This window comes from Sturnira hondurensis, unplaced genomic scaffold, assembly GCF_014824575.4.
Source record: "Sturnira hondurensis isolate 20B ecotype Veracruz unplaced genomic scaffold, ASM1482457v3 Scaffold0021354, whole genome shotgun sequence".
NCBI classification, from domain to species: domain Eukaryota; kingdom Metazoa; phylum Chordata; class Mammalia; order Chiroptera; family Phyllostomidae; genus Sturnira; species Sturnira hondurensis.
Genome location: NW_028093985.1, coordinates 4348271 through 4372133, shown reverse-complemented (window position 1 = coordinate 4372133; position 23863 = coordinate 4348271). Strand labels below are relative to the sequence as shown.

Here is a 23863-nt window from a genome sequence, read left to right as displayed (position 1 = left end):
ATAAAATCATAAAAAAAGGAAAATAAGGAAAAAAGAATGGACCACCATTAGAGCAGGAACTTTTGTCTATACTGTTCCCTGTTGTCTCTACAGAACCTAGACTTTGCCCAGCACAAAGTAGTTGCTCACTAAATACTTACTAACAGAATAAATTATTCTTTGAAGAAATAATTTTGGACAACCAAACAGAATTATTTTCAATGTTGATGGTTTTCTTAAGGCTTGGAAGAGTTCTATTATTTTATATTTTTCCCAACTACTCTTATGAAAGAATACCTAGAAAAAAAAGAAAAATTTATTTCTTTTACATTGTAAGATTATATTGTCCTAATTGAGCCAAAAACAGATGGCCTTAGAAAAAACTTTCTATAAAACAGTATTTTAATAAAACACTGTTTATTGAACATTTTATTAGCAGTTATTATATCAAAATTCACATTTAAAGATCCAAAGGGCCATCTTAGGGAATTCTAAAGCATAGGTAATTAGATTTTAACAGTAGGTAGAACATAATTTTATTATGGCACAGCCCTTAGAAAGTCAGGAATAATACTGAGAACTATGTACAGTTCCATCAAATCAGAAATGAACTCTGTGCGCACAGTGCCACTTAAAGGAAAGTTCCATGACAGTATAACACATTTCTATAGATGTGAATTTCACTGGCAACATCGTTGGCTTCCAAACAACTGGTGCTAAGGAATTTTCAATCAAACCATAAGCTCAGAGGCTTTTGTTAAATATAGAGCTATGACAATTCTGTAAAGAGACCCTGAATCCTTGAGTATTTGTAATATGACTTTATGCTGCGACACCAGTGCAAAACCCATCAACTCTAATGCATAGATTTAGACGCACGAGGCCAGTAGGACACTAAAGAGAGCCTTTACTGTCAGAAACACTGAGTTCCCCAGGGCAGCACAGGCTGGTCATTGCTGATCTAGTGAAATTCTACTACCTCCAGTTTGAGCAGCATCTGAGGACTCACAAGCATTACACTTCATGCCTGACACGTGGAACTGGACTGTAGGTCTTTCCTTGCAGTCACTGCCGAGAGTACCTACAGTCACATGCTGGTATTCTGACGGCATAGGAGTCTGTTCACCCTCATCGTCCAGATGTCTCCAGTACCCAGTCATGTCTACAGCACAGTGCATACGTAATGGACATCTGCAGCCTTCTTTCAACGTTTCTTCATAACACGTTGTATGTAAAAACGTCCAGATGGCAGGACTTGGGCAACACAAGATGTGCGGACATCCTCCAAATATATTGGATGGTTCTGCAGAGAAACACATTCAATATACTTGTGCTTTGCTTGGAAATTCAGAGCGAGGCATACATTTCAAACAGTGAGAAAAATCTTCCTTTAGCCCTGGCTGGTGTAGCTCAGTGGATTGAGCGCGGGCCTGTGAACCACACGATCGCGGTTCGATTCCCAGTCAGGGCACATGCCTGGGTTGCAGGCCAGTCCCCAGCGGGGGACTCAGGAGAGGCAACCATACATTGATATTTCTCTCCTTCCCTTCCCCTCTAAAGATAAATAAATAAAATATTTTTAAAAAATCTTCCTTTGGACCAATCCTACAAATTTCATGGTTTTCCCAATGATGCTGCTTCTTGTCTTTGTCAAACAGATGGCATGTACTACAATAATATTCTCCAAAGTGCTACAGTCTTCACAAGGCTCTTGGGCACGCTGAGTTTTTCACAGTCCACACGTGGCACTCCCTTGACTTTAAAGCTCTCTAGATGACCATCTTCCTTGTCATGGTGACACAACGGGCAAGTATACAACTCGTCACAGCAAGGTGCCCTTGGAGACATCCTCTGCCATAATGCTCTGGGCCTCGGGCACTATCTTCCTACACCCAGGCCTCCCTCTCCTCTACCACCCCTTACATCCAAGGACGAAGACCTCGCCCAGAGAAGCAGCGCCACCCTAGCCCACCCCCTCCCTGATACCCAGTGTTTCTCTCTCACATCGATGTTCCCCTCCCTCTCTTCCTCTGTCTCTTTCCCGTTCTCTAAAAAATAAATAAATAAAAATTATTTTTTTAAAAAGAATGACTATAGCCCTGGCTGGTATAGCTCAGTGGATTGAGCACAGGCCTGCAAACCACACAATCACAGTTTGATTCCCAGTCAGGGCACATGCCTGAGTTGCAGGCCAGTTCCCAGCAGGGGACTCAAGAGAGGCAACCATACATTGATGTTTCTCTCCCTCTCTCCTTTCCTTCCCCTCTAAAGGTAAATAAATAAAATATTTTAAAAAAAAGAATGACTATAACCCAGCATTTGACTATATGATTTACATCCAGTAGTTTGCAGATGTTTTCCTGTGACTTTTGGACTACAAGATTTATTCTTTAGATATTGATGACTCCTTTGCCCTGAAGGATTTGGGGTTTTCCACGCCTCAGTTGGAGAGTACAGCAAAATCACCACAGGCAATTCCAGATATCCTGGCTTCCAGGAACTGGGAACCTCCTGCTGTTTCCCATACTCTACAATCCTAAGGAAACTAAAGTGGGAACTGGGGTAGGCCAGACATGGAGGGAACAGCTGTTCCTTTTCATCAGTTTTACAATCATTTATCAAACTTCTGGAAAAACAACAATATGGTTCCCGCACTCTTGGTCCCAGTCAAATATCAATGGAGAAAAAGTTACATTCATTCACTCACCAATTCATTGAACAAACATTCTGGACAAGGCTAGCCGTGACCTTTGCATGGTAAGTCCTTTGGTCCAATCTTAGTCTTCGTTACTCAACCTGACTGTGGAATTTGACACAACTGATCTCTCCTTGAATGCTGTGTTCGCTCGGCTTCCAGGACCACTCTTGTCTCGATTCTCCTCCCACCCCACTGACAACTCAGAATGGGTTCTTTTCTGATTCCCACTCAGAGACTTCTACACTCTGGAGTGCCCCTGGGTTTGTCCTTGAACTTCTTTTCAATATACAATCATCTTCTGTGGTTTTAAATAAATCCACATGCTGAGAGCTCCCAGGTTTGTATTTCTAGCCCTGATTTCTCCATTCCAGACACATAACATCCATTCAGCCATTCAACATCTCCACTGGAACATGACTGTAATCGCACCAGGCATAAGCCCACAACTAAATTTCAGATCACACCACTCTTCTCATAGTCTCCTCATCTCCTTAAGTAGCAACTCAATCCTTGCTGTGGTTCAAATAAAAAACCTTAGATTTATCTTTGACTTATATTCCACATCTGATTCATCAGCAAATCCTACCTCAAAAATATATCCCCAATACTACCTTGGTCTAAATAACTATTATTTTTTGCCATAGTTGTCACAATAGATTTGTAACTTATCTCCATCATTTTGCCCATAACCTTTACAGTCTTCTCTCAGCACAGAGGTCAGAGTAAACCTATACATCAGAACACTTTTCTGCTTAAAATACAGAAGTAGCTCCCCACTTCCCTCTTAGTTCAAACCAAGGTCTGTCAAAGGTTTAGACATCCCGTACTCCCAGCCCCGCCACACACGCAACCTTCTTGACTTCATCTCCATTCCCGTCACTCATTCCACTGCAGCCATGCACATCCCCTTGCCATTCTTTGGTACTGGCTGTTCTTTGCCTGGAATGTTTTTACCTCAAACACCTGCGTCGTTTCAGTCCTTACTTCCTTCAGGTATTTCCTAAAATGCTATCTTCTCAGTGGGGCCTTCTAAGAATGCCTCATTGAAAATTAAATTCCCACCCTATTCTCCTCATCCTCACTCCATGCTTTATTTTCTTCTCTAGCATGTATCACTGGTATTGATATCCTGCATGTATTAATTTATTATCTACCTCCCCCATTGCAACATCAGCTCCATGAGAACAAAGAGTTTTTAATTTGTTTGTAACATTTTCGAAAGGATTTGTGAAGTAACGCCATCTGAAGCTGTCAACTGCCTCTTACACACTTATTTATATGCAGAGTGGGGCAAAAGTAGGTTAATAATTATGCATGTGCAAAACACAGGTTTGTTCTTGTATTATTATTTATTAATTATTGTATTACTTTCCATTTGGACAACTGTAAATCTACTTTTGCCCACCCCTGTAATATCAAGTTATTATTTAAGTTCCAATTTATTTTTATTTATTTTTTTTAAGATTTTATTTATTTATTTATTTATTTTTAGAGGGGAAGGAGAGGGAGAGAAACATCAATGTATGGTTGCCTTTCGTGCATCCCCTGCTGGGAGTTGGCCTGCAGGGAACCAGCCTGCAACCCAGGCATGTGCCCTGACTGGGAATCGAACCCTGATCCTCTGGTTCGCAGGCCTGCGCTCAATCCACTGAGCTACACCAGCCAGGGCTTTAAGTTCCAATTTAAATCACTTTTCTTAAAATATGGGAAAGCAAATGTCTAAGACACTGCGAGGGTCAACCTTTAAAATGTGGAGGACAGAGTTTTAAACCTGTTCACTGCTGTACTTCCAACTCTAGAACAGTATCCAGCACAGAGAATGAGCTAGAATCTAGAATTGCGAAGATCAGTATCTCTGCCTCCACTGAGTTGACGGCCAAACGTGGAGAGAGTTGTGAAAACAGACAAGCATTGGGTGGCTGGGGTGTGGGGGAGGGGGGTCGTCAGTAAGCAACATACCTTTGAATGGCTGTGGACACAGAAAAAAACCACTCCTGCCTAGAGAAGTCAGAAATGGCTTCCTAAAGCAGGGGGCACCTGAAGAGGGGTCGGATAGTGAATAGTTCACCAGGCATATTATTTAAGGCAAGGTTAGATGCCCTAACAGATAAATCTCCAAATTGCCGTTGTGCACTGAAATAGATGTTTATTCCTTACTCAAAGCCAAACACCAAGGCTATGTTTAGTGGGAGGCTCTTCTCCACGTGAGGATGAATGAGCTGGGCTTTTCCCATCTCAGAACTCTGCCATCTTCAATTTACAGCATAAGCAAAAGTACATGAAGGAATGTGCATATAACGTGCCCACAGCCCGGGCCTGAACGTGGTGCACAATCAGTTCTCCGGTTCAGTGAGCAGAAGTCAGTCACGTGGCCACAGCTCACTGAAAGGGAGGCTGTGTGCCCAGAAGGAAGAGGAAAGGAGCTCGGTGGACAATGACTGGTCTCTGATAGTCCAGGTACAAAAGCACAGGGACGGACTCCTCCCCAACAGAAAGAACAACATGAAAATGTGGTGTGTTTGAGGAACACTGCAATGGGAACCCAGACTACAAGAAGGACAGTGGCTAGGGGTAAAGCTAGAAAAATAGGCAGGACTTATCTGTGAAGGGCTGGTGTTTACCATGAAAGACACTTCGATCCTGAGGGCGATGAAGGTCAAATCAACAATTCTGGACCCTATCTTTACATCATTGATGTTGGCAGCATGGTCTTTCTAGGACACACACACATATTTTAAAAGAGAGTAAATCAGGGAGGAGTCATAGGTAGAAGACTCAGCGAGAAAAATGAGAAGAGGGATACACTGGCTGCCTAAGTGAGTGTGTCAGCCCCACTGATCCACCCTGCCGACCTTTTTAATGACCATGTGGCATAAGGACTATTCTCTATACTTCGCTCCTATCACATGCTTATTGCATTAAGCAATCACGGGCACAGATGCCATTGCCTGACTTTTCATGCAGTGTAGGATGCAGTTCTGCTCCCTTTAAAATTTTGAAAGGTTTAGTGATTATCCAATTGCTCTTCAGAAACAATGCTCTCGTTTATTCTCCCATCAGCAGTGTATGAGTGTGTCTGTCTCCTCACATCTTCACCAGCATTGGGTGTTACTACTTGTAGAAATCTTTACTAATTTGTTAAATCTGCCCAAATCTGAATATTTACTTACTCAAGCATTAGAGGAGGAAAAGGATTTTTCATGGAGGTGAGAAGAACCAAAGAGATGGGGAACTGTGATTCTAAAGTGTAAGTTAAGCACGTAGTCAGTGAATCTCTGCATGAGTACTGTGTAGGTCTTTTTTTAGAGAGTGGTTTTAGTACAGGGGATATATGGCTAGACTAGGAGACCTGCCTCAGAGTCTGTCATCCTGATACAGGGTGCAGCCAAGGGGGGACCCAGAAAAGATTTGGAATGGTGTCCAGAACTCAAAGTGTACAGGAATATTGGAGGAAATATTAAGGTGTCCTCACCCTGCCCCCTCCTGCCAAGCTGTCAGTTGGGGGAAGGGACAAATGGAGCAGGGCCATTGAGAGCTGTTTTGCATAGCAACAGTTTTGCAGCTAACCTCTGGAATGGTCATTTAACATATCTATAACCTTTAACTGGTTTCATAGATATGTTAAATAGCTGTGGCCAAGTTTTGGGCCAGGGAGAAGTGAGTGGTGGAAAAACCAGGCTAGAATTGGGAGCTGCTTCTCGGAGAGAGGGCCTGCTTGAGAGCCATGTGGCTTTAGCAGAGTGGGGGCTAACCAGGTTGGAATTGAAAGCTGCTTCTCGGAGAGAGTGCCTGCGAGAGATGCATGTGGCTTTAGCAGAGTGAAGATCCCCTTTTGGCCAGGTGAAAGGGAAGACCACGCAGCTTTGCCAGAATGGAGATCCCTGCGGCCGGGTGGAGAAGAAAGACGCGCACTTTTGGTGGAGTGCGGCTTTGGTAGAAGAGGCCCACGCAGCTTTGGGGTGCTCCCTTTGGCTGAGTGGCCTGGAAAGCACGAGAGACTTTGACTGGAACTTGGTACAAAGAACTCTTGCCGGTGAAAGGTGCCGCATGACTTTGGATTACTTGGAGATCCTGCCTGGATGGGCAGGCGACACAGCTCACGTGCCAGCAACCTGAAAAACGGACGTGTGCTCTTTTCCTGATTTACAGTACCCGGAGTTGGGACAGTGGGAGAAGGGAGCGCTGTGTGTGTGTGTGTGTAGGTGTATACCCTTAAAGACTTTAATATTTTAAGGAAGGCATTAGGCCTGAATAGCATTAAATAAACATTTTGTTTCCTTTTCACAAATCTCTGGCATTGAGAGATGTCTTTCCAATTGGCGGCGGACAGAAGAGCCCTATAGATATTAGTGTATCGTCATTGGGAGGGGCCCCTGTTTTCTGCAGCAGTTTTTGGCATCCCTCGGTGGGCCAAGTATTGCCCCCCCCCCCGGACCCTTTGTTCGGTAACAATCCTTCTTAACTACAGGAAAGCAAGCACATTGTGAGACCTCCCAGTGTCAGGTCTCTCATGTGAAATTGAAACGGGGTGCAGCCAAGAGGGGGGCCCCAAAAGGGGATTTCAAATGGGGTCCAGAACTCAGGGTGTCCAGGGAATATTAGAAAGACATATAAGATGTCCTCACTCCTTAGCCCCCCCGCCCCCCCGCCCCCCCGCCCCCCCCCCCCGCCCGCCCAGGTGTCAGTTGGGGAAGGGACAGATGGAGAGGGACCACTGAGAGCTACTTTGCATGGCAACAGTTTCCCAGATAACCTCTGGCATGGTCATTTAACATACCTATAACCTTTAACTGGTTTCATAGATATGTTAAATAGCTGTGGCCATGCTTTGAGCCAAGAAGAAGGGAGTGACTTCCACCCAAGATGTAACTGGCAGGCAACTCCCAGCCCCCGTTACAGTACCTGTGTGAGAGCTTGGAGATCATTGGCTCCACACCATAGGGCCACGCCTGCCCAGACTCATGATGGCAGCTCAGTAAACTTGGAATGTACAGGAATGCTGGCAGGTGTAATTGATTGTGGGAGGAGTCGGAAATGGAGGTACTGAGGAAGATTGGTACAGGGATTCAAACCCAGACACGGCAGCCACTGAGAGACAGCCATGTGGTGTTGGCAGAGTGAGGACCCCTTCTTGGCCAGGTGAAAGAGAGAACCATATGGCTTTGCCAGAGTGGGGACCCCTGCAGCCAGTTAAAGAAGAAAGCCACACACTTTTGGTGGAGTGCAGACCTCTGCAGTTTTGGTAGAAGAGGCCCATGTGGCTTTGGGATGCTTCCTTTGGTCGCGTGGCCTTGAAAGCAGGAGAGACTTTGCCTGGAAGAAGGGTGAAAGAACTCTTTGCCAGTAAGCCATGAGAAGGTGCCACATGGCTTTGGAGAAATTAAAAATTCTGCTTGGACGGCAACACAGCTGAGGGTGCCAGCAAACTGAAACACAGACATGTGCTTCTTTTCCAGAGTTACGGTACCCTGAATTAGGGCAAGGGGAGAAGGGAGTGCTGTGGGCATCTGTGGGTATCTTAAAGGACTTTGATATTTTAATGGGGGACACTGGGTCACTACTTTAAGTCTGTATAGCTTTAAATAAACCTTTCCTTTCATTTTCACAAATCTCTGGCATTGAGAGATGTCTTTCCAATTGGCGGCAGACAATCGATCCCAGTAGGTGGTCCAGACAGTATTAGTATACCGTCCTGGGGGGTGGAGGGGCTGTTATTCTGTAACAGTTTTTGGCATCCCTAGGTGGGCGAAATATTGCCCCCATCTTGGACCTCTGTTCTGTAACAAAACAGTTATATTAACATTCAAGCTGTCAGTCCACAGGGTGGTTGTGATGATGAAATAGAAAAATGGGCAGAAATGTCCTTTGGAAAAACACTATAGAAATGCAGGGAATTCTAATTGTTGCTGTCACTAACTACACTGAAAGGTCACATTATAGCTGACCTTAAATATATTACATTGTTTTTAGACAAATCATCCCATCATGCCTCATCAGCTTAAGTTGTTCCTTCTCTAGCCCTGCAGTGTTAGACCATCATCCTGAGATCTGGTAGACTGTCTGGGTGAGAGGGAGCCCAGGTCTTACAGCTCCACAAAGCAACTCTGGGTGCATGAGACACATGCACCTACAAAAACCACTCAGAGGCATCAGAGGAGGCACTGAGGCCAGTGTGTGCCCTCAGTCCTGGGAGGGGAAAGCTACTTGCAGGTAGCTCCAGGGCACAAGCCCCCCCAAGGTCTTGGGAAAGAGGGGCTGGGGAAGAAGTGTGGCCCTCAAACAGGGCCATATTTGAGGTCTCCCTCAAATAACTCCATCTCTTAGAACCTTCATGGACCCTTTTCTCATCTGTGTGCTTGATGCTTCAAAAAGCCAAACTCAGAACTTTAGAGTTTGAAGTAAGGAATGGTTTATTGATCAGGAAGTTGCCAACCGGGAAGATGGGAGTCTTTGTGGTGCCTATAATCCACTGTAGAAAAGCCCTTGCCAGGTAGCCCAGTTGGTTACAGCATCATCCTGATATACCAAAGTTGCAGGTTGGATCCCCAGTCAGGGCACAAACAAAAAGTGACCAATAAGTACACAAATAAGTGGAACAACAAATCAGTATCTTTCTCTCTCTAAATATCAGTTAAAAAAAGAATCAACCAATAAATGTATAAATAAATAGAACCACAAATCAATGTTTCTTTCTCTCACTCTAAAAAAAAAAAAACAACACAGACTTCAGCCTTCTTTTCAGTAAAGTAAGGGAAATGGGAAGGGCAAGAGGTTACTGACCATGCAGGCAGACACCTGGGCACCAGCTGGCATTTAAGTGGGATTGTGCTAGTTGTTGTGAGTTCTGTCAGAGGTTCTTCCAAACCTTTGATAAAGAATACATGCTTTCCTCATCTCCTTAAGCCACAGCAGAATTTCTTTCATGATTGGCGTGTGTATGTGCAAGTCGAAGCAGAAGCTTGAGCCTGAAGGCCACAGGAACAAAGGCTGGACAAGATGGAGTCAGAGAGACCGAGGCCGGCACTTTTCCAGGGTTGGGACAGGGAGTCCTGCAGCCCTGGCTTAAACCTCGGCTCTGTCACTGGCTCACCTGGGTCTCTGTTTACTCATCTACAAGATGGGACAGTACAGCTTACCTTAGAAGAACATTGTGAGCATTCAAAGTGCTAAAGGATGTGGCAAGCACTAGGTAGGGGCTGGTAGGAAGCTGTTGTTTGCCTGAAATGCCTGGTGAAACTGCAGAGAATGACAAAGGCCTGTGAAAAGGGGCCTGGAGAGGCAGGGTGTGTGGATTTGCTGTGAAAGGCAATTTGGGGCTCCTCAGGCCAGAGAGAAGAGTTGCAGCAGTGGGCAGTTCTCCGCCATTTAAATAATGCTGGTGCGGATGCGGAGAAAGCAGTGTCTGGGAAACCTAGGGTAGGAAGAATAGGACAGTAATTCCCAGCTGCTCAGGGCAGCAGACACTAGTTTGGTTCTGCTATTTAGCATTTGTGAGCTTCTCATTAGCATTTGAAGGACGGGCCTGCAGAACACCCACAGAGCTTTTGGAGCCAGGCGGAGGGAGCCAGGCGGAGGGACCCAAGCTGAGGAGGGCTGGGCGGGGCAGGCAGTGCTGGCTCTAATGTCAGCCTGATTTCCCAAATTCAGATCCCCCATAACCACTGGACTCTGTAAGAAGAGACTGAGTCTGTTTCTACCCTACTTAAAGCCAAAACTCATTCTAAATAGAATTAATTATAAAACTTCTCAAGTTTTCAGCTACGTCTATCATTGGACTAATCTAGAAGGAATAGCAATTTTGAAAGAAAAACAATGATTGTAATAGGTAACATGTTGCATTATAAACTCACATAACCTTCACTGTATCTTATGAAATGGACAAGTATTGTCTTCTTGTCAGACATTACATGTGCCAGAAGCAGTGTCAGACACAGATGCCTAACTCATAACCACATAGTGGAGGCATTTGTAGTAACACTAACTGCTTGTGTTACCGGGGGCTCCCCTGAGTTTTTTGTGCTCTAATTATAAATTAAGGATCTAGTGCTTAGGGGGAAAAAGAGCCGGCCAATTTGGGCTTTGGAGCTCAAGGATGGCATCAGGTGTGTCCAGGGATTCACATTTAGGTTCTTGAAGAATAGCAGCCAGGCACTGCATGTGAAACTGTCTTGCCCTCCTCCTCAGAGAGGGAAAAAGACAGAGGAAGAGTCTGGCAATTAAAACACAAAGAAGCCCAGCTCCGTCTCTCCAGTTTGACCGGCTGCTGCACAAACCCTGGTTCAGCCCACGCACTCTGAAAGGAAACTCACTTTAGAAATGCAAATGACTCACTGAGGAGCCAGGGACTTCAGCGTCTGGCAAACTGAAGGGCAGCTTTGAAGACCGTTTGGGAGCAGCTGTGTTCAGCCAGGAAAGACCCCTGGGGGTTTTGCTCTTGAAGCCAAAGGAGATCTGTGCCTGGAAACGGGCTTGGTGACGGGGAAAGCAGTGAAGGAAGGAACGTGGGGTGTCCAAACTTTTGGCATCTCTGGACCACATCGGAAGAAGAATTGTCTTGGGCTGCACATTAAATACACAAACACTAACGAGAACTGATGAGAAAAAAAGATTTTAAGTATATTTATGATTTTGTTTTGGGACCTTTTTGTGAAAAAAGATTTCATAGACATCCAGGGCCACATGTAGCCTGCAGGCCATGGGTTGGACACCATGGAAGTGTAGAGTTCAGAACAACATGCAGCCCATTGAACTAGCCAAGGGATAAGACAAGATTTTGCAAAGACTCTGTTCCATTGGCCAGAATAGACATAGTCTTGGTCTAGAGTTGCTTCTAGTCTTAACATTGGACTTCTAGTCTTTCTTCACCTTTCTCCTCCCCCACCCACCACACTGACTGGGCCGTCTCTCAGGTGTGCTGTGGTGGGCTGAGTTTGGCCAAGGACACTGCAGCACTGTCAGAGAGAAAATAGACTGCACCCCCCCCCCAACAGCAGAGCCTGAGTTTCCAAGTAAAAAGATCAAAAAAACGTGAGGGTGAGGTGGAAAGGCCAGCAGAGGAGGAAGCTGTCAAGAGCAGGATGGGAAGAGAAGCCCAAGTTTTAAGACATCCCGGATGTGCCAGATGGGAATTATTTACTGCTCAGTGCCCAGCAGGCTCCCCAAATAGCTCTCAAAACTACCACTGGCTTGTCAGATGCTAACATCCCTCCTTCTATGATGAGTCATTTCCACTTCCAAAGGCAGTTTTATACGTGAATAACTGAGCTAGACAAAATAACTGAGAGACGGTGTAGCGTTGTTGGTTAAGACCTAGAACTCCTAACCCTGGCTGGTGCAGCTTAGTGGACTGAACTGTGAGGTTGCCGGTTGATTCCCAGGCAGCGCACATGACTGGGTTGTGAGCCAGGTCCCCAACTGAGGTTGTGCAAAGGGCAACCAAATGATGTTTCTCTGCCTCTCTTTCTTCCTCCCTTCATGTCTCTCTAAAAATAGATAAATAAATAAATAAAATCTTTTTAAAAAAAGAACTAGTACTTTTGGGCAAAACTTCTTGGGTTTAAATCTTGAGTTCACCGCTTATGCTCTGTGTGACCTTGGGCAAGTTAATTAACTTCTCTGTGCCTGAATTTTTCTTATCTATAAAGTAGAGATAATAGTAATAACACCTGATTCTTAGATTATTGTACAAGCTGTAAGTGCTCATCTTTGTAGAGTGCTTAGAATAGGTCCTGACACATAGTTTCTTTAACATATGTGTATGCATATGTGTGTGTGTGTATATAATTGTCATAATGCATCTTCCTGACTAAGAGCAGGGGCCCTGTGTTTGCTCATGATTGTGCCTCAGATGCTTAGCACAGCATATGATAAGCACTTGACTCTGTTTGGACAGAGAGACCCTCCCAAACCATTCCGAGACTTGGCTGTGGAAAAGAAGGGCTGGGGCTCCAGCCCTACTCATCCAAGAGATAAAAGGCACACCTGCTAGCAATCCACAGAGCTCAGGAAGAGCCGTGCCATGACCCAGGTCCCTGTTCCTAGACCCTGTGACTTCTTGTTTTTACCACACTGGACGTGGGGCCAAGACAGTATCTGACTGGAGGCAGTGCTTGGTCTCTGAGTCAGGAGTGTCTGCCCAGCTCCAGGTGTAGGTCAAGTGTTTGTTCCCTTTTCCTTGGTCCATCAGGCTTGTGGGCAGACAGCCACCCTCCTTCCCCTCCTTTCTAGGCACCTGGGGTCCTTCTGCAGAAGCTTGGGCTGGATGCACATGTGACAGAGAGGTAACTTCAGCTTAGAGTTTCTGAATGAAAATGGTGACATTGCCCCCTCAACTCATAAGGCAAACCATATTTTCAAGGGCCCTGCTTGGCTCTCTCCAGTGGGAAACCCCAGCTGGGACCGAAGTGACATCCCAGAGTTCACTGAAACCAAGTCGCCATGGATGTAATTGTATGTAGCATGATATTGCATGTAGCATGGAGAAAGAATACATACTGCCCAACACTGCACTGATTTTAAGGTTTACTCCAGTTTCACAGATGCTGAAATATGACAATACATCTTAGAACTGAGGAAAATAAAGCCCGATACTACATACAAACAGCAGGAAAAAAGAGAAGCTATCAGAACAGAATGTTCACATGTTCCACCAACAAACCCGCCCACCGTATCTCGGCCTTCCCTCTTCTGACAGTGGGTGAACTGCCCAGATAGCGGATCCCTATGCACCAGGATTCTGTCCTCTTAGCAACGGAAGGACCAGCGATCCTCCCTCCTCTCCTCTGCATGGTTTATTTTTGCCTCTGTACTGGTTTGTTTCCATTGCCTAAAACTGAAATAACGTCTTCCTTCTTGATCCATTTCAATTCCATTTCTGATTGCACTTTACACAAGATTTCTTAAAAGATGTCTGCCTTTATCTCCTTATCCTCTCCTCCACATGCTTCTCCTTCTGTGCCCACTATTTCATCTAACTTGGTCTCTGCCCAGGTCCCCAAAGACCTTTTTCATTGCCAAATCCCATGACTAATCTCAGTCCTTAGCTCACCCACCTCTCAACAGCAATTGACTTTCAAGATGCCACTCTCCTGGTTCTCCTGCTCCCTCCCTGGTCCCCACTGCACACACTAGCATGCCCCAAGGACCAGACCTCTGCCTACCCTCCCAGATGACCTCATCCAGTCCTGTGGCTTTAATTATCATCTTTAATAAGTACCATCTCCATCTCTGGCCTCTCCCCAGAACTCAAATTTCATCTATCATGACAGGCATCTCAGATTAATATGTACCAAAATAAACTTTTGAATTAAAACCCCAAGAAGTCTCCCCCATCTTTATAAATGGCAGTTTTTCCAGTTGTTTGGGCCAAAAAACTTGGGGTCTGAATCATCCTCAATCACTCACTTTCTCTCACATCCAATCTATCAGCAAATCCTTTTGGATTTCAAAACATCTCCAAATATGATCGTGTCTCACAATTTCCACTTACCACCACCCAAGACCAAATCACCATCCTCTTTAACCTTTTTGCAATAGCTTCCTAATGGTTTCCCTTCATCCACCAGGTCTCCAGCATTCTATCACTCAAGCAGAAGCCAGACCAATCCTTAAAAGGCATGCTAGACCCTGGCACACCTCTGCGCAAACTCTGCGAGGTTCCCATCTCATGTAGAGGAAAAGCCAAAGAGCTCCTGCAGGGTCCAACCCCAGGTCCCTCTGGGCGCCCCTCTCCCTACCCTTCCCTTGCTTGCTCGGCCTCCTGGCTGTTTCTTGAATACAATGAGCACTCTTCAGGTCGCTCCCTACTTCCCTCAGCCTTCTCTTCAGCCCCTCACTCCCTTCCTGTCCTCACTCCACTGTCTCTCTGTCAGAGTGGTCTTCCCTGCCTGACCCTGCAGAATAGCCCTCCTCAACATCGTTTTCCTCCCTTTCCCTTGCCTTCTTCTCCTTTACGTGTCACTCCCTCACATACAGTAGTCCCCCCATATCCTTGGGGGCATATTCCAAGACCCTCAGTGGATGCCTGAGACCACAGATAGTACCAAACCCTCAACATACCATGTTTTTTTCCTATACATACAACCCATGATAAACTTTAATTTATAAATTAGGCACAGTAAGAGACTAACAACAATAATCAACAATGAAATACAGCAATTAAAACAATATACTGTAATAAAAGTTACGTGAATGTGGTCTCTCTCAAAATGTCTATGGTGCTGTATTCACCCTCCTTCCTGGGAAGACTCGAGGTGAGAGAATACCTACATGATGACGTGAAGTGGGGTGAATGGCAGAGCGTCGTGACTCAGCGTTGGGCTGCTCTCACCTGTCTGACGGCACATCCGAAGGAGGATCATTCACTCGTTTCAGGGATCCCGTGCTGAAGTCTTTGCAAGGCTCAGTGCTTTCTCAGACAACACACCGCCGTCAGCCAGAACACGTGTCCCGTTCCTGTCGTGAGCAGGAACACAACGCCTTTTCCATCCTGACTGAGCACTTATCATGCACTGTGGCTGTGGCTTTTGCAGTTTGAGGTGTGATAGCAAAACAAGCACAAATTTCTGTTTTCCTCCTTAACACTTTCACAGATAGAAAATTCACTGTTACTGTAGATTTTAGCAACCTCAGCATACAACCTTTTTTTTTCCCTTGTTAAGCCAAAACTTCCACATGTTAACCCTGGCTGGTTTGGCTCAGTGGATTGAGTATGGGCCTTCGAACCAAAGTGTCACTGGTTCAATTCCCACTCAGGGCACATGCCTGGGTTGCAGGCCATGTCCCCAGGGAGGATGCGCTAGGGGCGACCACACATTGATGTTTCTCCCCCTCTTTCTACCTCCCTTCCCCTCTCTCTAAAAATAAATAAAATCTTTTTAAAAAAGATTGTACGGTTTCTGCAAAACTCATTCAGCCACAGTTAATATCTTAAAAAAACCTTCCACATTTTTATTAATGGAGGCACTTTATGGCTTCTCTTTGAAATATCTAAATTGTCAACATTACTACCCTTGTGCTTTGGAGTCATTATTACGTAAAATAAGGGTTGTTTGATTATGAACACCTCTCCAGTCTGTTACAGGTGGCAAACACTAAGCCCGTGGGCTGAATCTGGCCCTTCACCTTGTTTTATTTGGCCGGCACCTTGTTTCTACCCGGCGGCAACGCGAGCTCCTTGCCCCTAGTGAGGAAGTAGTTACATTCGTACAGTCCTAAAATTACACACGGCCCTTTGAAGTCAACCATGAGGGTGATGTGGCCCCCGGTGAAAATGAGTTTGACGCCCCTGGAAGATGGAGGCCACTGAGTGACTAATGGGAGACCAGCATGTGCCGTGCAGACACCCTGAGCAGAAAGATAACTCACATCCCTGGCGGGACCCTGCAGGAGGACATGAAATTTCTCCACGCTACTCAGAATGGTGTGCAATTTAACACTTCTGAATTGTTTATTTCTGAAAATTTCCATTTAATATTTTAGGACCGTGGTTGACTGCAAGTAACTGAAACCACAGCAAGCAAAACCATGGATAAGGGGTTTTTTTTGTATTTCTGGTTTTGGGCTGTGTCTGGCTCCTGCCTGCACGTAAGGTCCACAGTGTCAGGGCTTCTGGTCACTGCTGTGTCTCCAGCACCTTGGATGCTGCGAGGCACGTGGAGGGCACTCTGTGAAGATTTATGGAAAGACTTCTGATACCGAAGAAAAATATGCAGAAATGTTAAGAGGGTGACCATGTTTCCTACTCTTTTCTACAACTAGGTCTCTGGGAGTTCAAAGAAACAGATATGTTTAAGTGTTTTCGAGACTGTTGCCTGAACACGCAGGAAACAGCTGCCTTGTTGATCTCTCAAAACGATTGGGTCTGAAGGCATCCGTTCAGGCCTGAGTTTGCTTGTGCCGCTGAGGAGTCTGGCCAGGCTTCACCTGAGTCACTAGAATGACTCAGCCGGTGTCTTCGGTCATCTCCCTGTACTCGATGCCACCCCCTCCACCCCTTTATCTCGCTGCCTCCAGGCCCCACCCATCCGTGCTCAACTTCTCTCTTCAGTTGTTCTCCACCAGCTCTCCCTCTGTTCCCCCTGGCTCTTTTTCCAGACTCTTCTCTAGCCGTTTATAAGCCTGAGTGGCACAGGTATGTGCCCTGTCTGTCTGTCTCCTCCCCACCTTGCCTCCCTCAAAACTGAGGCATTTGAAGGCTGGGATTGTAGCTCACTCATCTTCACATCCCTAATCCCTAACACAGTGCCTGGCACATTGTAGGCACTCAAGAAATATTTGCTGAATGACTAAATGAACTCTTCACTTTTGACAGGTTGGCTTTTTCACAATTTCCCCAAGACAGGCTGAGCTTATTCGTGGCAAAGCATTGCTCATACCATGTTCTCCAACCACCATTCCCTCACTTCGACACACACGCTTGCGTGCCCTACCCTGGAGAGCTAACTCTTAGTGAAGCAATGTATTTCAGCCCAAAGCATTTGTCTATTTACAGCGTTCTAGTATTATACCCAGGGACTGATTTATTGGCTCAAGTTTCATCAAATGCCGTTTTCTTCCTTAGGCCGTTCTTTACAGCTCCAAGCAAGTCACATCTCTCCCCTGCCTGAGGATGCGCAGCATGGAGTATGGGTTTCGGAGCGAGGTGACCGCCGTGTGTAAGGGCTGCCGTCAGACTTCCTGCTGCAAACCCAGGTTTTCCTACTTACTAGCGGCCTGGCCTGGGCCAAGTTACTTCCTGTGTGAGTATCTGTTCCCCCATCTACAAGAGAGGAATAGTGATAACCTTCTTCAGAGGGCTGCTGGGAAGGTTACATAGCACGCAGATCATAGTCAGTAACCGATCAATATCATTGTCTCACAGTTTAAGCCTTTAATATGATCTATTACTTTATGAGGTATTGTGTTGTATTTTCTATTCCTGTCATGTGTAAATGAATGCTCCAATGACTTAACGTCAAGTTGCTGGAAGGTATATTTCACAAACACCTAATAGACCTAGACCAAAGATAGAGGAATTCTGTTGTTTCAATGATATAAAAGTTAATTCATGGATTTCCTAAGGCTGTATCTTTTTTTTTTTGCTGCTGGGCAGGTCTTTTTATCAGACTTGTGCTAGGGAGAAAGGGCAGGCATTTCACACATGGTTATATAAATTATTACATATATGTAAGTCACCAGAGCTGGTGGGAGGCTGTTGGGTGGGGGAGGGTATAGGAACCTTGGACCCAGAACTGCTGTTCATTTTCCTAATCAGTTGGAATGATTAACAGAAAGCAGTACTATGGAGCTTGTAAGCCTACACAAAGCCTCGGCCCTGGTTTTCAGTGCTGGTGATGCCTTTGTTTAGCTGTGTTACTTTGGATAAGTTATTTAACCTCCGTTCCCCTATTTGCAGAGTAAAGATGATCATAATAGTCCTACCTTGTAAGGTTATTGTAAGAATTAAATGTTAAGCACCAGGCGCACAGTTAAGGGCTCAATTTATGGTTTTACTTTTTATGAGAACTTCTTTATTCACTTGCTCCAGTTCTGGGACACGTCTTGGAGTAGGGCCACAGAAGGACCATTTGGAGTGTCATGCAGGAGTTTCATTATCACAGAAGCTTGTTCCTGCCCTGCCCCAGGGGCCTCCTCTGCCCTGAGAAAGTGCCCAGACATCCTTCCATTCTCCTGCATCAGGGAATATCTGGGGCACCAGGAAGCAGCCAAACTCTTATTGCCTTTATTTTCTTTGCATTTCTCCAATTAACTTGGCATCAGAATTGGACTTTTAGAGCAGCAAGAGCTCTTGGGGAGTATCTCTGAGAGGTGATACAGGCACAGGCTCTGGGGTCAGACAGAAGTTGGGTTGGGAGCCTGGTGCTGACCTTTACCAGCAGGATGACCTTGGGGCAGTGACACAAGCATTCTGGCTCCTGCTGCTCAGAGTGTGAGCTTGTCAGAGCAGAATCTCAGGCCCCACCTAGAGACCTTCGGAACCAGCATCTGAATCTTAGCAAGATCCACAGGGGGCTCCTGGCACTTAAGGCTTACAAAGCTATCATCTCCCCTCTCACTCTTCCCATCTGTAAGACTGGGTACACAGTGAAATGAGAAAGTAGTACCTTAGCACAGTGCCTGTTCAAAAGTTGTCAGTCCCTCTCTTTTTTTTCCATAAGGCCCTTCACTTTTTCTTTTATAACATGCATCTTTGTGTTTTATAAATGCCTGGTTAGTGTCTGCGTCACTCATCATAACTGGAACTGTGAGATCAGGGGCTGTATTTATGTTCGCGGTTGTATACTCAGTGACGGTCATGGAGTAAGAGCCGCAGAGTGAGGGACTGACCGACTGATGAACGAATAAAGGAACAAGGTCCAGGAGGACTATTTCCTACTCAGGATGGCGCATTGCTTTATACAGTATGCTCAGTGACCGTAAGCCAGTGTTTTTGTCTAACCGCCTCATTTTATAGATGAAGAAACTGATCGAGGATCAAAGTAGTTAAGTAATTTGACTAAGGTATCCACATCTGCATTTTACCCCCGAGTCTCCAATGATTACATCTTTATTTTTAACATCCCGAATGAATACCAGCTATCCAACGGCTGTGCCTGCCTTTGTTTTTTAGAACACATTTAGAACTAATCCATTTGTCAGATGGGTTACTATCCATGGTTATGAAAGGGATTTTATTACTGCTGCCTACTTATTTATTTTTTTAATGCATTCTGTCTAGTGGAACAGCATTTCTACCATTGCTGTTTATTTTTCTTTCTTAAGACTTTATTAATTTACTTTTAGAGAAAGAGGAAGGGGAAGGGAGGAGGGAGAGAAATATTAACATGTGATGTACATCAATCAGCTGCCTCTGCGTGTCCCCAAGTGGGGACCTGGCCCAAAATCAGGCATGAGCCCTGACTGGGAATCGAACCAGCGACCTTTCCATCTGTAGGCCAGTGCTCAGCCCACTGAACCACACCAGCCAGGGCCCACTGTTATTTCTAAAACAGCTGAATATCTGGTCTGTTGACTGAATTTTGCTAAGCTGCTATCATTGCTTTCTCCTAATTTATCATTAGATTACTATTATTCGTTTACATTCAGGTATATCTTTGTATGATGGTGTTAATCCATTTACTAACTCAAACAAGATAGAGAAAAACCCAACAACCAACAGTGCCAATACTGGTGAAACCACTGTTCTCTTGACCTTGAAATGAGGTCTCAGAAGAAAGGACTCCTTGTGCTTGCCTGTGATACCCTGGGCGTTTAGATAGAAGATCTCTGTTTCTGTGGCATATTATTGAATGCAGTTATCCAACGCCTTACATTATCCTGATTCAAAAATAAATCATGCCCCGACCAGTGTAGCTCTGTTGTGGTCCTGCAAGTTGAAAGCCGTGGGTTTGATTCCCGGTCAGGGCACATGCCTGAGTGGGTGGAGGGTTTTGTTACAGGTTGAGGTGCAAATGAGAGGCAACCAATCAATGTTTCTCTCTCACACTGATGTTTCATTTCCTCTCTTTCTCCCTGTCTCCTTTCCTCTAAAAATAAATAAATAAATAAAATCTTTTAAAAAAACTTAAAAAAAATCATGCCCTTGGTATTTTTCATTCCCTGTGGGATCCAGAGGGCAAATAAAACAGAGGGTGGTGGGTGGGGAGGGAATTAGAGGAAGGGGGATAAGAAACAGATGGGAAAGAAAACTTGTGGGAATAAAGATGAATCTGAAAGAGGAAGTTGTGAGAATAGGGAAAAGGCAATGAATGCAAGATGGAAAAAGGTGTATGATTATTTAGATAAAATTATTTAACCACATACAGCATGTATAAAAGAGTTTGAAGAAGATGGATACATCAGTATGACAACAATGGTTGGAGTGGACTGGATGCTCTTCATTCCCACCTGCTGTGTGTACTTGCAGTGCACTAGAGTGGGCCCGATGGAGCTTTCCAGCCCGCCGACATTGGACTTGGCCAGGTGACTTGCTTTGGCCAATGGCATGCGGGTAGAAATGACAATATACTAGTTCCAAGTGAAGACTTTAAAAGGCATCCTGTTTTTCTGCTCACCCCTTTGCATTGTTGTCATCTTAATAAGAAAAAATATCTCCTTGTGGCTGCTGGTCTCAGGCAAGTGAAAAACACAGGCCAGTACAGCACACTTAACTCCAGCTCGGGCTGAACCGAAACCCAGCCCAGCTGCGTACTCAGAGCCTCAGTGGACACAGGAAGGAGAAAAACAAATGTTGCTGTTGTGAGCTGTTCAGGCTGTGGAGTTGGTTGCTGTGGAGCAAAAACTGATTCACTGTGACCATCTCTGAATGATACAATAATTGATTTTTATTTTCTTCCTTATTATTTTCTTTATTTCTCAGGTGCATTGGAATGAACTTGCTTTACTTTTAGGGGGAAAGAATAAATAAAACACGAGGAAATATGCATTTTCCACTAGGTCCTTCACTATCATGATACAAGTTCAAACCTATCTGAACTGCACACACAATCTGCCTAATTTATAAGACTCTTAAAAGGCAACTTTAAAAACACAAGTACGCTGATTCACAGGTACTTTCTCTCATATTGCTCTCGCTGCACAGATAATGGGGAAGCTCACATCTTTATCGCCCTACCGTGTAAGCGTTTTGAAAGAGCAGCTATTTCCAAGGTTGTGTTATAGGATGTGGCCAGGTGACACAGGCAAGCTCAGGGGCCTGAGAGAATTAACACGAAGTCAGCTCTCTGTCAAGGACTGATTCTCTAAGGACCCTTTCCTTCCAGTCCTCTTTGGTGAGAATAATTTTTTTGTTTTTTTGGTTTTTCTCATTCATTATGGGACACGAGGGGATGAGAATAACATAAAGGAGGCAGGACAGGAACCGTCCAAGGAAGGGATAAAGGAGCAGTTGGGAAAGAAGAAGAAGACACACGAGAATGAAGAGAGTAAATCAGCTAGAGGAAATGGATGAACAAGGAAGAAATGGGAAAAGAGGCTGTGGATAAAGTCGGAGGGGCTGGGCCTGTAAACAGGGCTAGCCAACGTGGCTCCAGACTCTTCCTGTTACTTACTTCCTCACTGCCCACACCTGCACTCGCTGTCTACACTAGTAGCAAGCCAGGGCCAATAAGTGTGGAGAGCAGGACCAATAAAGTGGCAGTGGTCCAGTCGAGATAGCAAAAGTATATAAAACAAAGTGAAGTCACTTACGTGAACTAAAATAGCTCCCAGTCAGCCGTGACACTTTGGTTCGAGAAAAACTACCTAAGTCAGAGCAGACACATCTGGCAAGGAGACACACTTAAAATATCCACCCACATGACCAGAATAACCATGTCTGCAGAGTGGGACCACCTGTATACATAGGCTCCTGGGCAAATTCCACACCTGGCATTGGGGTGCCCAGACATTTATCAAAAAGACCCAGAAGGGTGGAGCATACCACTTTCAAGGTATAACTGAGGCAGGCTCCAGACCTCTGCTGAGACAGCTGAGCTCCACACCCAGAGTTCCACTCCATGCCCCTCTGACCTCCCTTGGCGCTGGTTGCTGGAGGTTCTGCCCTGCTGGACTGGGGACTTCATCTGCCCTACTGCCCACCTGGCTCTCAAGATCACTCCTTGCAAGAAGCTGATGGCTCCCTTGCCCTCTGTGCTGTTTCCCGGACATGCAGGCTGAGACTCTGGGGCTCGGGTTTGTTATCCCCCATTGATTGCTGTGTGTGTGTGTAATATTTCTCTTAGACTGTTAGAGTGTGAGTAGGATATTAATGTATGTTGATGTTCTACTTGAGTGAACCTGCATTCAATAAGAGCTGAGAGAATCGCATAGTTACTGTATGTGACTCTTGTCTCTTCCTTGGTTCTGGGCAGCCCAGCAGGCAGCTAGCTGAGCAGTTGCCTGGCTGACTTGTAGGAAAGACTATGTCATGAACATATGTTTGTGACAATAAATCAAACTCTTCCTGACTTTTCAGCTCTCCACAACCTGACCCACCTTCTTTCCTCCACTAACCCACCTCTCCCACCTCCGTGTCCCTGATTGCAGTCCTCCTGTCTCTGCCTTTCCTGCCTCCTCCCAAATTCTGCCCAGTTCCTCTTGCTCCTTCCAAATTCTGCACATTCTTCAAGGCCCTGTGCAACCCTCTGCTGCTCCCTGCAGCACTCCCAGCCCACACTGATGTCACCTTGCTCTGCACCCTGAACTCCGGTCCAGATTTCTTCCCTGGGTTCCAGACTCATAAACCCGACCTTCCCATCAGGGCTAGTTGTACCTCACATGTATCTGACTTTCCAAAACCTGCATTGTGGGGTATGGTCTCCAAACCACACATTAGGGTATAAGCTCTACGAGGCATGGAATGTGATGTGGTTTGTTCACTGCTGTATTCCAGTACCCAGAAGAGTGCTCAGCACCAAGCCGGCACCTAGTGACTATTAGTTCAGTGAACGAATGAATAAACTCCTGTGGCAGTGACGGGCAGGAGCACACAGTTTGCTTTCATTGCTCTGCACACTGATGTTTCTTGGCCAAATCTTTTCCCAGCAGAACTGCCAAAATCCTTCAGGATCAGGGATCCTCTGCTTTTGTGTTCCTCTGGGATTTTAGCCCAAATCTCTGCCCAGAGGTGATTTATTCACTGATTAAACAGCCAAGTCCCACAGCAGAGTGACAAACCCAGGCTACAGCCACCTTCTCGAAGCCCTGGAACCACATGCTAACTCAAGGAAAGAATATGTTCGTTCCTATCCACTAATTGTTAAGCACTTCATTTCAGTCCTGTATGGTGCCAGCATAAGACTTTCCATGTGCTCCCTTCTCATCACTCTTTAATTGGGTATGTCTTAGCTACACCTGGGTTGGGAGCAGGGTCTGAGTCCTATTCTCCTCCTTTTAAAACCAAGGGTCCTAAAAACTGATTAAATTTACCTTTAAATCCTAGCTCTAGAAATCATCTCCCTCTCTCTCCTTCTGAGACTAGCCTCCACCCCCAGAATCAGAAACCCCCGAGGTACCAGAAGACAGTAGCCAGACCTGACTGAAGATCACAAGGCCCCGGCCTCTGGCAGGTGAAAGATAACATCTCAACCTAAGTTAGGTTTCAACTCCTGAGCCCTCAGGTAGAAAAATCCTTTTGCTACTTTCCCATGAAACCAGAAAGAGGGATATGGGAACAGAGCTCAGAGCTGTCCTCGAGACCAGAAGAAA

General features: G+C 45.4%; 1 pseudogene; it reads right to left on the bottom strand.

Moving 5' to 3' along the window:
• Positions 1 to 929: 929 nt before the first annotated feature.
• On the bottom strand, positions 930 to 20662 carry LOC118977434 (RING finger and CHY zinc finger domain-containing protein 1-like; annotated as a pseudogene).
• Between the last annotated feature and the right edge of the window lie 3201 nt (positions 20663 to 23863).